The 16,103-nt window shown below is 42.8% G+C and overlaps 1 protein-coding gene across 11 annotated transcripts in view; it reads left to right on the top strand.

Moving 5' to 3' along the window:
* The window catches only part of LOC307179510 (uncharacterized protein), a 511,372-nt gene that overhangs the window by 408,021 nt on the left and 87,248 nt on the right, over positions 1–16,103 (top strand). Inside the window, exon 11 of one of the 11 annotated variants that reach the window (XR_013825415.1) lies at positions 449–517. The exons of the other annotated variants lie outside the window; for them this stretch is intronic. The gene's annotated coding sequence lies outside the window, so the exon portion shown is untranslated. Of the gene's footprint in view, positions 1–448; positions 518–16,103 lie in introns of those variants that run through there. 11 annotated transcript variants of the gene reach the window in all.

Raw genomic sequence — 16,103 nt, 5'->3', positions numbered from 1 at the left:
ACAGAGATTCCCGAATTCCAAACTTGGGTTCTGTCCATTTAACCATGCTGAGTAACTGGAGTATTAGCTAGTTGTTAAAGTTTAGTTTCGGGTTAGCCATCCTAAATACATGGGGAAAGATGAACTAAAACTACAGGATCTGTAAAATACTCTGGCCTTGTGTATTATGACAGGGAGAGCTTCAAAATGGCAGCTCCTGAAGTTTCAGATTCTTCATTTCTAGTTTGCATTCTTTTCTCCTGGCAGGGAAGGCTGGAACAAGAAGCAGTCCTAAAGGACACGTTTCCCTCTGCCTCACAAATGTATTTCTGTGCCAAGGTTAGCTTCTACCTTTATAACTAATACACATAAAAAGAGAATATTTAGACGGGCACTTCACAAGTGTGGTTAGCTTAGGAAGTCAGAGGGTTCTATGTGCCCCCAAGAAAATGCCATGCTTTTCCAACAGCCTCAAGCTCCCCAGCCTTACAGCATCCCATCTGGTTGGACTCCAACCCCGCTCCTCACAGCAGCCAGGGTGAGTCTATCCAATGGGAATGCGATTGCCTCTTTGTAGGGTTGAAAATTCTCGCTGGCTCCCTAGAAGAAAGCTCAGGCTCCTTAGCCGAGCACACGATGCCTTTTGCGCCGTGCCTCTTGCTGGCCGCTCCAGCCTTGTCTCCTTGCCCTCCTTTCAACCTTCCGTAATGTGCTTCAGCAAAAGCGAATCACATATAGCTGCAGCCCCCCTTACAGAATGCTTGGTGTGATGCTCCTTGGCCTTTGATTATCGCTGGTTCCACTGCGGGAAGGCTGCCTCTGCCTTCTTCACCCAGCAGGTTGTTACTCAGCCTTAAGGACTCACCTTATCCAAACACTTCCTTGACCAGCCCGAGACTAGAGCAGAGGAGTCACCTTATTGCTGTATCTGTGAGTTTTTAAAAGCAATTCATCTGTTGATGGACACTTGGGTTTCTTCTGTGTCTTGGCAACTGTAAATAATGCTGCTATAAACATTGGGGTGCACATATCTTTTCATTAAAAATTAGCATTTTCATTTTTTTCGGATATATACCCAGGAGTGGAATTGCTGGGTCATATGGTAGTTCTGTTTGGGGGTTTTTGAGAAGCCGCCATACTGTTTTCCACAGTGGCTGTACCAATTTATAGTCCCACCAACATTGTACAGGGGTTCCCTTTTCTCCACATCCTCGCCAACCTTTGTTATTTGTGGTCTTTGATGATAGCCGTTCTGAAAGGTGTGAGGTGATATCTCATTGTGGTTTTAATTTGCATTTCTCTGATGATTAACAGTGTTGAGCATCTTTTCGTGTGCCTGTTGGCCAAATGTATGTCTTCTTTGGAAAAATGTCTATTCAGATCTTCTGCCCATTTTTTAATCGGGTTGTCTGCTTTTTGATGTTGAGTTGTATGAGCTATTTACATATTTTGAATATTAACCCCTTATTGTTCATATCATTAGCAAACAAACAAAATCTCAAGCTCCCCAGATATGGACAGTGTCTGGAGCATAGTAAGCATAGCAATTGCTCAATAATTTGTAAAGCGAAATTCATAACTATTTTTCATTCATTTAAAAAATAGACTTTATTTTTAGAAGTTTTAGATTTATCAAAAGATTGAAAATATTGTACAGAAAATTTCCTTACACCCCACATTGTTTTCCCTATTATTAGCATCATGCATGAGTTTCGTATATTTATTATAATTAATGAACGAATATTTATGCCTTATTATTATTTAAACTCCATAATTTATTCAGCTTTTCTTAGTTTTCATCTGTTGTCCTTTCTGCTCTGGGATTGCATCTTGGATACCATAGTACATTTTGTTGTCATGTCTCTGTAGGCTGCTCTTGGCTGTGACAGTTTGTCACTTTCCTTGTCTTTGATGACCTTGAGAGTTTTGAGGAGTCAACTATTTTGTAGGATGCTCCTTTAGGGGAATTTGATGTTTTTCCCATGACTAGTCTAGAGTTATGGGGTTTTGAGAGGAAAACCACAGTGGCAAAGTGCCATTTCCGTCATACCATATCAAGGGTACTTACTATCAATATGATTTATGACAGTGGGTGTTGACCTTGAGCACATGACTGGGGTAGCGTTTGTCAGATTTCTCTACTGTAAAATTACTAAGAATCGTCCCTCCCTTTTCACATACTCTTTGGAACAAAGTCACTGGGTACAGACCAGACTTAAAGAGTCTGGCATTATGCTTCCCCCTTCCTTGAGGGCGGAGTATCCACATAATTGTTTGGAATTCTTCTATACAGGATATTTGCCCCTCCTCCCTGAGTTATTAATTTATTTAATCATTTATTTAGATAAGTATGGACTCATGAATATTCATTTTTGACTTTGGGTTTTAATCCAACCTCACATAATTTTGTTGCTTAAATTATTCTAGCTTTGGCTATTGGATTTTCTTTCAGTTGGCCCCCATAGTCCTTTGACATCCCCCCATTGGGGTGAGCTTTTAAATTTTTAGACCCTCTCTTACTTTCTGCTCCAGGCTCATTCTGCATATTTCTAGCTCAAGTCCTAGAGCATTTCTCCAAGAAGCTCTGGTTCCTTTTAATGGAGAATGGTGTTAGAAACCAAGATCTGGGTACTAGCTGCGCTCATGACTACTGGGGTGTTGCCTCTTTTAGGTCTCCTCAGTTAACCGAGCAAAAAAATATGTATTATATAAATGTGTATGCTAACTCATGTATATATGCGTTTATACATATACGCTCATGTATATACCCATGTAAATATTTTAATCTGTAACCATCTGTAGCTATAGTAAGCTAAATATCAGTTCATATTGATATCTCCAACTTTAAATCATTATCACATGAATTACTCTAGCCTCCACATCTTGCTTATTTGTAAATTTCCACACCAACAGTGAGAAACTTAGTTCCCATCATCTGCCATCCATTTACTTAATTGCTGCGTTCCAGTGTACATGCCCAGCAGTATCAGAATTGTTAACCTGTAACCCTTTGGAAAACAACTTTATCAACCTGGCTACAGTGCGTATGTCATTCTTCTTGCCTTTAATCTTGAAGACTCTACTCATTTCCAAAGTTACTTAGGTCAGCACCTTTTCCTCCCACCCCCTTCAGTGAGGTTGTCTTACACATTTGTAACACAGTTACATTTTCTTGTCACAGTCCTACATTCTTTCCTGGGATCCCCCTGATTTCCTAATGATTTTTTTTTCATGAGCATGCATTATGGTTCCTTCTTTGTGCTGTACAGTTCTATTATTCATTCATTTTTCATCATCTATTTATTCCCCAGTTATTCACTGTTTATAGTACTCCTATTTCACACAAAAATAAGTTGAATTAACTGACATTTAGAAAATGTCTGTAATGGAATTTAAAGTAAAACAGAAAGATCAGAATCTACAGAGATTCTCAGAGAGGAATGGGATCGATAACCCTAGCAGAGCTTAACATGAAACAATTACTGCAACAGAGATTGGAAGTTAACTCAGTCTCCTGGCCACCAAGCAGAGCAGCATCCTAGGACAGACATCCTTTTCTGGCCCTAGACACTAACTGGCAGTTATAAGGGTTCTATAGGAGAATGAAATGGACTGAGCTTCACTTTGGATCTACGTGCAGACTCCCAGATGGAAAGTGCTCAGGTTTAAACCCTAAATCTAGAGAAAGTGGCATTTCAGATTCCCCGTGGTTGCTTCAGGAATCTCTCCCCAAGAAGTTCACAGCAGCACATGAGATTCGAGGCCACTACTGGAAATGAGCCTTCATCATCACCATCGTCATGTAGGACTTTTGAATATTTATGTTACATTTGTCTTTACAAAATACTTCTGTTGTTCTTCCACTTATCATTTTCATGTCCACCTGGGAAGCCTTACCAGATGTATAGTCATTCCCATTTTACAGATTAGCAAGTTGAGGGTCAGAGAGGGCTTGATTTCCTGTTGGCACATAGGATAAGGGACTCCATCCCAGAATCTAGCTTTCTTCCTCCTCCTCCAAAGTGACTCTTGCTATTTCCATCACCCTTGACTACTTTGGGGACAGAACCCCAAATAAAGCTAATCTGAACCTGAGGCTATGTGTATAAACTTTCTGATTCCTGTGAGAATCTACATTAGAGGGACTGGGATTTCAATATGGACTTTAAAATTCCCTGCAGGTGCGCTAGGCCCAGATACACTTCAAAGAGTGTTCTTTGGCCTTCTTTGGCAAAGAAAGCCAATGTTTCATTTTGTCTTCCCAAGTCATTCTTAGGTATCAGTGTTTTCTCATATCTAACTTCATTTTTAAAATACCCAGAAACTAAGAAGAATAAAAGCTTCTGAACAGTCAGAGCAGGTGGTATTCATTCCACTCCCTCTTTATTTCCACACACTTAGAGCTTTTTCACTCTTATTTTACACAGAATTCAAATGTTCATAATTTCTTGGTATGCAGTCCCACAGCATGTTAGAAACAGTAACTGGGAAGAGAGGAGAGTGGGTAGAGGAATTGGGCTTTAATGATTTAAAGTAGGAAGTCATCCAGGTACATTTAGTTAAGAAGCAAAGGGTCTCTGTGCACCTCAGTTTCCCCTGATGGCACAGGGTCATTTAAGTGCAGTGGCATAATCTGTGCTCAGGAAGATGTTTCCAAATTATTTTTTTAATGCAAATAATGTCTCATGTACTCTACTTGAAATGGTGGGGTTTTTTTTTAATATTTTCATTCAAAATGATTCAAATAAAAGAGATAATCATTTCCATGTTTAAAGTAGGGAAGCCTTACATCTATGGAAAGCAGGATTACCCAGCATAACTCATTAACTCAATAAACATTTACTGTTTATAAATTGTACATCAGGAACTGGGGATAGAGGAATAAATAATATCGATCCCTGTCTTCAGGAAGCTCAGCATCTAATTTGAGAATCTGTCTCTGGGGATCTGGATTGCTGGGGTTTCTACAGTGTAAAAGGCTGACGATTAAATCCTCCCTATTCACTGAGTCTTCCAGGACTCCTGGAGGTGAGAACCACCACTAAGGTGTCAAGGATTGAAAAGAAGCAGCAAGACTCATGATTATGGGAAGAAGAGAAGGAATGGAGGCAGGGAGTGAGGGAGGGAATGGGGAAGGGAGAGAGGAAAGAAGGAAAGAACGCTGCTACTCTGCTGAATTTGGGCAGATGAAAATAAAAAGTCTTATCCAAAAACTTCCACTTTGTATCCATGTAAACTTAGTCAAATGCTATAAATAAAAGGATAGTCTTACAGGTGCCACCTGTTCCATGATCAATAACTAAACAATGTAAGTGTTATTATCCCAATTTTGTATAGGAGACTGAGGCCCCAAGACTCTAACCATCCTCCCCAAGCTTGGAGCTTGAGCGCTCAGGCATGGCTGGGCCTGGATATGAATGAGTCCACGGCTGTTCCATCTGGTGTGAAATCCCAGGCACTCTTCACTGTGCAACGTTGTATCCAGTTGAAGGAGGTTGGACCGATCAGAGAAGTGTCTACAATAATATGCCACCAAAACAAGAAGAGGGAGGAAGGAAGGGAAGGGAAGAGAAGGGAGAAAAGAGACGAAGCCTCTTTAGGATCCCCTTCACAAGAGAGGCTGTGCTCAGTCTTCATCCATCCATGATTGGGTTTTTTAACACATTCCCATATAACATGACCACTCTGTCCGTCAGAGTTGTGTGTCAGCCTGTCACATTCCAATTGGTTAACTTGAAGAGAGTTTGGTAAGGAGAATATTTATACAGACACAGCACCGTGTGGGAAACCATCCAGACATGTGCAGTGTACAGTAACCCAGGGCTAGTGCAGGAGAAAGGGGAGAGGGATGGGGGTCTGGCGAGAGCGAGCTGAGAGCAGATGGCCTCCTGGCAGAAGCTGTAATCGTCCTCTGAGGGGGCTGCAATCAGCCATGGTGACCCACAGCAAGGGAATCAGGGGACTAAATACTACAACCTCCACCTCATCTCTCCCTCTTTTCCATCTCCTGATGGGTTCCCCATTGGCCAATCCCAGCTGGAGACTGGAGGGTAAGGGAGTCCCCTGGTGTAGACCACAGAGGTCAAACACAGAGCAGAGTGAAAAGGGGAAAGTGCATCTGGAAAGACAAATAAGACATTCCCATCCCAGCCACCCTTATGCATTCAAACACGGCACCAACTTAATTCAGTATCAAAGGATGCTTCCTTGTTAGGATCAGAAGCAGTCTCCTGATCCTTCTTAGCATAGCCCTCCAGGTAGCTAAGAGTAATTGGCCTAGAAGTTGGGATACGTTTGTCATCCTTGTCTTAACCTGAGCCTGGGACCTTGTTCCTTACTCTTCTTTGGTTGGTTTGATCATTTTGATGTCAGTAATGTCTCAGAATTTTTTGAAAGGTGAACTTAACCTGTGTTTGCTAGGACCACAGTATAGATAACACTTTGTGGATTTAAGATATCCAGGGAGATAGTGACGTTGTCATGAAAGAAGCACTGGGCTTGATTTTAGAAGTCTCCATACCTTACAAACTGGGTGACCTTGGACAAGTCCGATGCCTTATCAGAGCCTCAGATCTCTCTCATGTAAAAGAGGAACGATGAAGGTACCTCTGAGGATGGTACAGTTTTGCCAGTTTAAGGGCACAAAGCAGAAACACAAATATGCTTTGCATCATATGCAGGTGGGCAATGATTTTTCAATTTATTTATTATTTTTCAGTAAGGCTGCTTAGTAGTTAAGAAATCAAGCTCTAGGTCAGAAAACAAGGCTATGAACCTTGGCTCTGGAACTTAGCTGAGTGACAAGGAGCAAACCTCAGTTTCCTTATCTGTCAAATGAGACCATGTAGAGCACCCATCTCACAGGCCATCGTTTACGGCTCATGACAAACCTCAGCAAGGATAACCATGGGTAGTCGTTACTGCTGCACTGTCACAGATGCAAAGGCTGCCTTCACAGCAGTGGGCAAGTCCATAAGTCATTCATTAACTCAACAGTACTTATTGTGCCTGTTAGTTTATAAGATGTATGATCTAGCTGGGGATAGACATCGACAGGCAGCTGTGCTTCTCTTGAGACCACAGCCATAAACAGAATTCAACTCCTGAGTGCTGGACATGCCTTTTGAATTTGTTTACCCAGCTTCAGAGACTTTGACTTTAGTCTCCTGATAGTCTCGTGATTTTCTTCCTATGTGATCTGATTGACTCACAAGCCTGGGAGTCAGAGAGGTTGCTACATCTCCTGTTTCTGCTTGCTGACTTGCTGATTGACCCGATATAAACCACTTAGTTTTTCTGGGTCTCGTCGAACTAGATAGATAGATAGATAGATAGATAGAGTTAGATAGATAGATAATATAAAGGTAGATGATAGAAAGATAGATGGATGGATGGATGGATGGATGGATAGGCAGAGAGATAGATAGGCAGATAGATCTATAGATAGATAGATAGGTGATATAAAGGTAGATAGATGATAGAAAGATGGATGGATGGACAGATAGGCAGATAGATAGATAGGTGTTATAAAGGTAGATAGATAATAGAAAGATGGATGGATGGACAGACAGATAGATAGGATTTACACTAGACAACCCACTCAAATCTTCCATTTCAAAGACTATGACTCCAGCACCATTCTTTGAAAGCAAATCCATTTGCTTCCAGAGTTGCTTCATCATTCTTCATGCATGGAAGTTGATTAACAAACTCAAGAACACACAAACATCAAGGGCCTGCTATTTGCCTGACACCAGGGACACGTTTAACAAATTCTGTATATTTTCTGAAACAAAGGGTGTTTTCCGTAATCTGTTCTCCAAACCCAGCCCATGTATCTGTCTCCAGCAGAATGGAAGCAACTAACACGAATCTGACCTTTGTTAAATTCTGAAATGCACCTAAAGGCGCCCGAATTCCACGTGGACTCACGCTGCTGAGCTTTGACTCATACTCAGTCTCCTAAAATGGGAAGAGAAGATTAGTTGGATGAAGGGCTTTGGTATAAAGAGCAACACACGTGTCTTCTGGGCTAGTGTCTGCTCTTTCTCCAGTTATTAGGGTTAATGCCGGCCCAGGACGGGAGCAGCAGCGGCCAGAGTTATTTTTCCCCCTTAGAACAACAGGGGGAACGTACTGCAGATAAGAGGTGCCCGGTGTTTTGGCTTTTGGAAACGGAAGTAGAACTGCTATGTATATGTCAGCTTGATCTGGGAAGCCTGACAGTCCTTCCTCTTGCCCCCATCTCGTAATTCTGATTACTGCCAGACTGAGATCTATCTGTCCGTTCTGACTGCTCTTTGCAAGAAAGGTTTCATTGTGAGGGAGGGGGGCCGGCCTTATTTTACCAGTAGAAGGCTATTATCTTGCAACAGCTGTTCATAGTTAACTGCAGCCCATACTTAAAGCCTGAGCGCTGGAGCCTTATTTAGTGCCTCTGGATTTGTGGTGAAGAGTCAGGCTTAACTCTTTCTTCCCCTGTAGTTGATGGCTTCAGTGGGGAACAGGATGGAGGCGGTCTGTGAACAAAGAGGGAGGAGATAGATGAAGGGCTACAGTATACAAGTAGAGCAGTTGTTCCCAAAGATGGTAAATATCAAGTTTTTACTATATACCAGGGATGCGTTGAGCACTTTGTATGCAGTGTGTATCAGTGAATTTTGACTAGCCGTGCTCTGATGTTGATATGATAGTGTCCATTTCACAGGTGAGGAAATAGAGGCTCAGGCAGTGAATGCTAGGATTCAATCCACATGAATCCAGTTGCAGAGCCAGAGGGCATAACTCCTACAAGATGCTCTATTATGCCTCCTGTCAATGCAGAGCATTAACTGAGGATATTCTATGTGTCCCGCACTGTGCAGGGCTATCTAGTATGGACAGAAAGTCGCCTCCCCAGAGGGCTTTCGGGCTGGCTAGACAGGTGAGCAAATGCAGGTGATACACTGCGAATGGAGAAAAGCAGTGAAAACTATGGAAATTGCTCACCCCATCTAGGATGGAGAGAGTCGATCAGGACCCAGGAATTTAGGGAAGGACAGAGTTTACCTTTTAAAAAAAAAAGCTAATGTCAAGAAGGGAACACAGCTGCAAAAAATAATAAGAGTGGGTGGGGAGATGGAGAGAAAAGGAGAAAGGAAGAGAGGCTGACTGACTCAGAGAACGCAGGGGCTGTGGGGCATACCCCCAGGAGCACCTCAGGCTGTCCGCCAGGAGTTTAGACTTGAATCTCCAGGAAATGGGCAGCAAGGTAGTCAGATCTACATTTTAGAAAGATCACTTTGGCTGTGGAAGGAAGTTGTTTTGGAGGGAGCAAAAGAGAGATGAGAATAGTTAGGAGATGGGATGAGAATCCAGGAAGAGGAAAATGGCCAGGATGATGGAGGTGGGCAGCTGGGACTGAATTCAAAAGATGTGTCACGGGGAAGAACGAATATACATGGAGTTCAGCTTCGTTGCCTCTCTAAGGACTAAAAAGAGGTTAAATTTTCCAACAGGAAGTTGGAAGGAACATTGCTGAAACCACTAACTCAACCCCAAATGACATACATTCCTGAGGGTTGCAAATGCTAATCAGTGGCGTTGGGGGTGGTGAGTGAGACAGCCTACACACACACACACACACACACACACACACACACACACACACACACACACACACACACACACACACACACACACACACACACACACACACTTTTCTCAGCATGTCTGGAATTCTTGTTCTCCCTTTGACTCCAACATCTTTCCTGATGACAAAGAAAACCAAAGATGTTGAAATCCATAGTTGAGCACAAAGACAGGCAGAGTCGGGGGGCTCTGGGGGAAAGTTGGCCAGCTTGGAACTTTATTCTCCGCCTTGGTACCCAACAATTCACAGTGGGAGTGAGAGTGGCTTGCCAAAGGGCTCCGTGTGACTGGGCTAAACTAGAAGAATATGTCAAGTTCAGGATGAAAAGACATCCCTCGCAGCTGAAAGCCGAGCTGGGAGCTAATGGAGCTGGGGAAAGGGGCCTTTTCAAAGAAAAGTGCTTATTTGCAAACCCGTTTCTCCGCAGCAAAGGCTCCCAGGACCTCTGGCAAAGGAATTCCTGGACACAGGCCTTCCTGTTGAGCTGTTAGTGATCTGCGGTTAATTACCTCTCGCCAGGCTCCCTTCCGCAGCCAATCCGTGGAGCGGCTGCAGAGGTCTCAGCTGGACGTTTTGCCCTTTTAATTCCAACGTACGACAAAGTTAAAGTCTTAGCGCGGCAGAGCTGGAAGAAACCTTACTTTCCCTTCTGCTCTAAATTCCTAATTTTTGCAGTGGGAGGAGTGGTGGTTCAGACAAAGGATAGAGAAGGGCAAGGCCACCAGGGAGACCTGGGGTCTGCGGTGGTCCATGAGCCAGGTGTGCCCCTCGTGCTGTGAGGATAGTTTGGGGAGAGCCTGACGGTCACCCAGCAAGATCTGCCCTGGTGATGGGAGGCCAGACTGGCTAAGGCCACTTCCAGTACTGCCATCCCAGATTCCCATTGTCTTACGTAGAAGTCAGACACAACAAACCTTTCCTGAAAAGGAGGTGCTTCAGTCAGGTTAGCCAGGGCTCTCCAAAGATATATAGACAGATTTTCAGGAATTGGCTCATGGGGTATGACAGCTGGCAAGTCTGAAATTTATAGGGCCGGCTAGAGATTCAGGTCAGAGCTGACGCTGCAGTCTTCAGCTGGATTCCAAAGGGCAGCGGGCTGACAACTCAAGCAGGGTTTCTAATTGGCAGTCTTGATAATTTCTTCAACATCGAGAAGCAGTCTTTGCTCTTAATGCCTTCAACTGATTGGATGAGGCCCACTCACATTATGGAGGGCAATCTGCTCTGCCTAAAGTCTACTGATTTAAGTGTTAATGACATCTAAACAAATACCTTCACAGCAACATATGAACTAGTCTCTGACCAAACAACTGGACACCATAGCCTAGCCAAGTTGGCACATAAAATTAGCCATCACAGAAGGTATTCCAACGGGGTCCAAAATGTGCCAGCAGTCTGTATTGTGAGATGCAGGGGGTGAGGACCCTGTCAAGGGATGTTTACCCCTCCTTTGCTGACTAGAGTTTAACTCATGCCATTTTAGGTCCACCCACCTCTCCATCCATCTCCTCATCCCTAACCTTAGCATTCTATAGGATTAAAACCTGTGCCCAATCCATACTTCTTACCAATCCCAAAATTTAAACTAAAAGTAAATCAGTAAATCATGAGAAGACAAGCAGAAGCCAGGACTCTTCTTCTACATTGTGGACCTAGTAACTGGCATGAGCCCTTGGTTGGGGATTGTTGAGGAGTCTAGAACCTCTTTCTTCCTTCCTTCCTTCCTTCCTTCCTTCCTTCCTTCCTTCCTTCCTTCCTTCCTTCCTTCCTTCCTTCCTTCCTTCTTTCCTCCCTCCCTCCCTCCCTCCCTCCCTCCCTTCCTTCCTTCCTTGCTTCCTTCCTATCTTTATTGGAGTAAAATTGCTTTACAATGGTGTGTTAGTTTCTGCTGTATAACAAAGTGAATCAGCTATACATATACATGTATTCCCATATCCCCTCCCTCTTGCGTCTCCCTCCCACCCTCCCTATCCCACCCCTCTAGGTGGTCACAAAGCACCGAGCTGATCTCCCTGTGCTATGCAGCTGCTTCCCACTAGCTTTCTGTTTTACATTTGGTATTGTATATATATCCATGCCACTCTCTTACTTTGTCCCAGCTTACCCTTCCCACTCCCTGTGTCCTCAAGTCCATTCTCTACATCTGTGTCTTTACTCCTGTCCTGCCCCCAGGGTTCATCAGACCTTTTTTTTTTTAGATTCCATATATATGTGTTAGCACATGGTATTTGTTTTTCTCTTTCTGACTTACTTCACTCTGTATGACAGTCTCTAGGTCCATCCATCTCACTACAAATAGTTCAGTTTTGTTTCTTTTTATGGCTGAGTAATATTCCATTGTATATATGTGCCACATCTTCTTTATCCATTCATCTGTCGATAGACACTTAGGTTGCTTCCATGTGCTGGCTATTGTAAATAGAGCTGCAGTGAACATTGTGGTACATGACTCGTTTTGAAATATGGTTTTCTCAGGGTATATGCCCAGTAGTGGGATTGCTAGGTCGTATGGTAGTTCCAGTTTTTAGTTTTTTAAGAAACCTCCATACTGTTCTCCATAGTGGCTGTATCAATTTACATTCCCACCAACAGTGCAAGAGGGTTCCCTTTTCTACACACCCTCTCCAGCATTTATTGTTTGTAGATTTTTTGATGATGGCCATTCTGACCAGTGTGAGGTGATACCTCATTGTAGGTTTGATTTGCATTTCTCAAATGGTTAATGATGTTGAGCATCCTTTCGTGTGTTTGTTGGCAATCTGTATATCTTCTTTGGAGAAATGTCTATTTAGGTCTTCTGCCCATTTATGGATTGGGTTGTTTGTTTTTTTGATACTGAGCTGCTTGAGCTGCCTGTATATTTTGGAGAGTAATCCTTTGTCAGTTGCTTAGTTTGCAAATATTTTCTCCCATTCTGAGGGTTGTCTTTTCATCTTGTTTATGGTTTCCTTTGCTGTGCAAAAGCTTTTAAGTTTCATAGGTCCCATTTGTTTATTTCTGTTTTTATTTCCTTTACTCTAGGAGGTGGGTCAAAAAGGATCTTGCTGTAATTTGTCGTAGAGTGTTCTGCCTATGTTTTCCTCTGAGAGTTTTATAGTGTCTGGCCTTACATTTAGGTCTTTAATCCATTTTGAGTTTATTTTTGTGTATGGTGTTAGGGAGTGTTCTAAATTCATTATTTTACATGTAGCTGTCCAGTTTTCCCAGCACCACTTGTTGAAGAGGCTGTCTTTTCTCCATTGAATATTCTTGCCTCCTTTATCAAAAATAAGGTGACCATATGTGCGTAGGTTTATCTCTGGGCTGTCTATCCTGTTCCTTTGATCTATATTTCTGTTTTTGTGCCAGTACCATACTGTCTCGATTACTGGTCTTTGTAGTATAGTCTGAAGTCTGGGAGCCTGATTCCTCCAGCTCCGTTTTTCTTTCTCAAGATTGCTTTGGCTATTCAGGGTCTTTTGTTTCTCCATACTAATTGTGAAAATTTTTGTTCTAGTTTTGTGAAAAATGCCATAGGTAGTTTGATAGGGATTGCATTGAATCAGTAGATTGCTTTGGGTAGTATAGTCATTTTCACAATGTTGATTCTTCCACTCCAAGAACATGGTATATCTCTCCATCTGTTTGTATCATCTTTAATTTCTTTTGTCAGTTTCTTATAGTTAGAAACTCTTTATTTTGCTAATGTTGTTGTTGCTTTTTATGTTTTTTTCTGTTTTTTTTTTTAACCAAGAGACAACAAAAGCGGAGAAAAGGTCTGTGGAGACACAAACTCAAAACAATGATCAAAAAGTTAGAACTAAAATGTTACTATATCTTATTCTAAAAAGGACTGTAACACTGTCTCAAATTTTTTCACACTGGTTTTGGCATGGGGGTCAACTCACATAAGGGGCGGGGCAGTCTACCCTTTGGGTTGGGGATAAAGGTCCATACTTGTGTTTTCCAGACCTCTAGTGAGTATATTCTGACAGACCCCACTTTTTTTCTAGGGAAGGGTCATATTTGTAAAGACAGGTGGAAGGTCATGGTGTAGGCTCTTGACATATAGATAAAGGGTATGTCCTAAGACCTTTGAAAATTCATGTTCATATTCATGACTACCCCAGTTGCACACGATTTACCCCCACAGAATTCAGTAAAGCACAGCTAATAAATGGAAGTTGGTGACCCCACTAGATCTTTACATTATGAGAAGTAGAAGCAAACCCGCTTGAGTTGTGGGTAGCGGTAGGTAGGTTAGGAACACTCAGGTTGAGAGGGTCACGCGATTGTGCCAGTGTCACAGTAAATATCCATGCACAGACCCCAGAGAAATGGCATATTATAGACCCTTGAGGCCTCAGAAGTATGGTCAAAATCTAACTTCCCAATGCCAATGCACAGTTTTTGTTAGATGCCTTCTGACACCCATGCCCACTGGCCAAGCCTGCCCTCAAATCTGTGCCTCTCCTTGGCAGCACCCCCTAGCCATTGTGGTGAATGAATTGTTTATTTATTTGACGTCTTTCTCCTTTGTTGGATGGTGAATTCTGTAAGGGAAATGTCTGAGCCTAGTGTAATGATCGACATGGAGCTGAGTAAGCAAGTGCTCAATGAACATTCATTAAGTGAATGAATCAACCAACCAGTCGCCAAGATGCTTCCTTTCTCCAGTATGACTGCACAGGCCTTTTCATTCACATGGTTGTGTCTCCTTCCAGTTACCATAGATATGAATAAAACCTCAGCTTTCCCCCTCCTTTTCCTTTCTTCTTTTGAGGTGTATACATTGATAAATTGCTCCATACTTTGAGGAATATTTACAGGCTGCCACATACGTGAGACTATTTTCTACCACCATCGTCCCCCATGAGATTAATTTCTAGAGAATCATTATCAGTGTTATGTATGTATGGTTGTCAGCTACCCATCTTTTATCTTCCTTTCCTATAAAATAGTCCCTTCAGAGCTTGAAGAAAATTGTGTTTCTTCCCCATTACTCTGGCCTTTCAAAATGAAGCTTTCTGGGAGCATGTTTAAGTGGAAGACATTGCTCAAACCTACTCATTTCATCTTTCTTTGTTGACGTGTCATTGTAGTCTCCAGTCAGTTCCCACCATTTGTACAATGAAACAAATTGAGACGTGGTATCTAGGGATCAGGTCTTGAGGAAGGTGCTGAGAACACATGGAGAACCAGACACAGTCTCAGCCTTCATGAGTTTACACTTGTTCAAACATAAACTGAGACATATTAAAAATTTTGAGTTTATTTGAGCACAAATCGCTTGCAATCGGGCCACACCAAACCACAAGTAGTTAGAAGCACTCTGCCAACAGGAGTAGGAGGAAGGACTTGTTTGGAGAAAGTGTGGAAGCAAAAGAAGGAAAGTATTGTATTTGATTGGCTGGAGCTGAAAGCCTACTTGTCTGTCTCTGATTGGTTGTCCTTAATGTTTCAAGTTCCTAGGTTTGAGGTGTTCACAGCGTGAGATTTTGGTGTGCTTTACATAGGCTGCCACAGGTTAGAGACGTATCAGTCTAATGGCCTCCTTGTTTCATTAATTTAACACCCTGGATTGAGGAAGGTAGGCATTAAGCAAGTGTGTTAAATGTAATGAAAGTTAACAAAGAGAATTTCAAAAATGTGGTGGAGGGCTTCCCTGGTGGCGCAGTGGTTGAGAGTCCGCCTGCCGATGCAGGGGACATGGGTTCATGCCCCGGTCCGGGAAGATCCCATATGCCGCGGAGCGGCTGGGTCCGTGAGCCATGGCCGCTGAGCCTGCGCGTCCGGAGCCTGTGCTCCGCAACGGGAGAGGCCACAACAGTGAGAGGCCCGCGTAAAGCAAAAAAAATAAAATAATAAAAAAAATGTGATAGAAGCATAAATCAAAGAACGTAGTTGAGTCTAGTGTGTCAGGACAGGCCAGCTGGAGAATGTGACATTGAAGCTGAGAATTAAAGGAACGGGAAGGAGGGAGCCAAGTGGACAGAACTGGGCTGGGGATACGGTTACAGGCTGAGGGAAGAGTAGGTAAAAAAGCCATCACTGAGAAAGAACAAACTATGTTCAAGAAAATAAAGGAAGCCAGAACACTGGCAGAAGAAACAGTTCTCCCAGCACAACACGCAAACTATTTTGTGCCCCTCCACCTTCTTCACTCCTGCGGTTCCCTTGGTCTTGAATGCTGTTCCCCTTCTCAATCTAGTGCACACTTGGTTCAGTATTTACCTATGTTCTGAAAGTTTGCCCAACATCTCCCTGATGGAATTACTTCTTCCCCCACAACTCTTTATACGAATTTCTACCATGGAGCTCATCTATTTGCAGTTTTGCTGTATCACTTATGTCTTATCACCACATGATGATGGCCTCAGTACATCTTATTTCCCAGACTTACACAGTGGCCAGTGCAGAGAGGAACTCAATGCTTTTCCCAAAATGAACTGAATTAAATTGTTCGATTCAGCAACTCCCAGAGGGGAGAATACCCCAGAAAGCTTCCAGCCCA

Source organism: Stenella coeruleoalba (assembly GCF_951394435.1).
Source record: "Stenella coeruleoalba genome assembly, chromosome: 20".
Classification (NCBI taxonomy): domain Eukaryota; kingdom Metazoa; phylum Chordata; class Mammalia; order Artiodactyla; family Delphinidae; genus Stenella; species Stenella coeruleoalba.
Note: the sequence above shows the minus strand (reverse complement) of the source record. Positions and strands in the feature narration are given on the sequence as shown.